Below are 2,541 nucleotides of genomic sequence, written 5' to 3'. Positions count from 1 at the left end.
CATTAACAACGTTGCTACTGCAGAAGGTTTACACATGTAGAAATGTTGATGTAGCTATTGAAGCCTAGGCTGTGTGCCCTGTGGAACTAGAGCCACTCGTGGTACAGAGTGGGACTTTGCAAATGTAGCAATTTGCTAAACACCCCGAAAAAATCAACCATCGACGATAATTAGGTCAAGCGCAAGAACAGTTTAAAGTTGATAATTTTTTAGAAGATTCTAATACCGGAAGTAGACGTCAGACGTCACAAATGAAAGTATCAGCAGATAGCCAAGGTCAATGACCTTTGATCTTGTAAAGGAGAAGGTCTAAAAAGGTCAAGATCAAGAGATATACGTCATCAAACTTTCTAATTGCGCACGACTATAAAACCGGAATTTGACATAGGACAGCAAATATAAAAGTATTAATAGATAGCCAATGCCAATGACGTTTGATCCTACAAAGGTCAAGGTTAACAAAGGTCAAGGTCAAAAATTGAATATTTTGAATTTCCAAAAGCTGTTCTTTTTTTTTTGAACTATGAAGCGGAAACAACCGAACTTCTAAGACAAAGTGGCTCAAAACATGAGATAATTGTATGCAAAGTTCCATTTTGAACAAGCGTATACTTTGCGAGTTATGCTCCTGGCCAAAAATGTCAATAATGAGTAATATAACCCAGATGTGCCACGCCCACCTTAATTTTTTTTGCATAGGGTAATAGATATTCCAAATGTTATGTTGTGTTTTAAATTTAAAGCTTCTACATTATTCAGGTCAAAAGATATAGGTCAACAGATGTCAATGAAGGTCTAAATCGAAAAATGAAAATATCCAAATGTAAAAAACCCGTTCCTTTTTTGGAACTATAAAGCTGAAACAACTGAGCTGTTAACACAAACTGGCCAAAAGGATGAGGTAATTGTGTGCAAAGGCCCTTTTTGAACAAACGCACCCTATGCGAGTTATGCCCCTGCCTCTAAATGTAAACATTTAGTACTTCAACCCGGATGTGCCACGCCCACATAAGTTTTTTTGTCATAGGTGAATTCATATTCAAAGTGTCTAGTTATATTCCAAATATCGAACGGACTGGTACGAATGGTGATCAGCTTCTCTTTAAGTGTGGTTTGGTAATGGTCGATCAGGACCTGCGTAACCTTAGATGTCCGATTGAGGGATCGCGTAAACAGCTGATGTTTTCATTGCTGGACGGATAAAACTATCCTACTCAGAGACTTTGCGTTTGAAGGTAAACGCTGGTTGGCCTTGCTGTTGAAGGGTAAGGATTGCCAAATGATGGAGGCACTGCAAAATTTGGAAGAACACCTTCACAAAGGGTTCTTCCTCCTTATGAGTGGGGACTGGTTGGCGTCGGTGGGCTGGTAGTCGTTTCTGTTGTTGGTCAGGTCGATGGTTACCTCTTGATTGGTAGGTGTTGTAGGTAGGTCGGCGATGGGGTGGGATATAGCTGGATGGGTTGGTTGGTGGTCGGCGATTGGTAGGTGGTAGAGGTCGATGGAAGACAGGGCCGTTGTAGGGTACGTGATATTGGTTTGGTTGACGATTATTATTTCTATGTCTGGCTTCTTGCCAGTGGTTGTTGTAGTTGGGGAGCATAATGAAAATAACTTGAGGTTAGAAAGGGAATGTACAGCGGATGTAACAGGAGGAAACTGTATATGCTAGCGTGAAAATGTGGGGATCAAATTATGCAAATAAGTCAAACTGGGTTTGGGTATATATAAAGTAAGATGAAAGTTATGATGAAAAATGCAAAAATATATATTTAGGTGAAAAATAACGCTAACAATGATGTGAAAAATTATAACAAGTACAACAAAAACTTACGCAATTGACACGAACCGGTTTTCGAAATATTATCCTTTTTCATGTGTCGAGGAATGCTTATGTAATGAGGTTGAATTTGCGATTTATATAGTAGTCAGTTAATACAGGTTTTTGATTTTCTAAAAATTATTGAGTGAATCATGTCATATCTTTGATCAGTTGAGAAATAGGATTATTTTTGATTTCTTAATTAGTTGAGTCATATCTTTGATCAATTGAGGATTATAGAAATATTGGATTAGATTTTGATTATATCTGAGTAATAATTCAGGAGGATTAGATTATCTCAGAGTACAATTTATATAAATGAAAAACATAAATAAACAGAAATCAAGAATACAAAAATATAAAATAAATAAACATGAGGAATATTTGATAAAATAAGCGGGATTAGTGAATTGTAAATTGATTAGAACTAACTTTGAATTTTGATTATACCCGAGTAGTAATTTAAATGGATGGATTATCTCGGAGTATAATTTAAATGAAAGAAAAACATAAATAATGGCAATTAAATTTACTTGGTAAGATTAAAAGATTAATGCAAATTTTGTTGAAGAAAGTTTGTTATATGCACGAGAAACAAATGTCAAAATCCTAACATATACAATATATACAAAAAAAATAAAATATATAAATATAAGATGAAATAAAATATACCAAAGTCAAAATAAATTGTCTGATCTGGCCTGGCACGGACAGTATTA

This window comes from Lottia gigantea (assembly GCF_000327385.1).
Source record: "Lottia gigantea unplaced genomic scaffold LOTGIsca_38, whole genome shotgun sequence".
Classification (NCBI taxonomy): domain Eukaryota; kingdom Metazoa; phylum Mollusca; class Gastropoda; family Lottiidae; genus Lottia; species Lottia gigantea.
The sequence above is the reverse complement of the archived record's forward strand: the minus strand, read 5'-3'. Positions refer to the sequence as shown.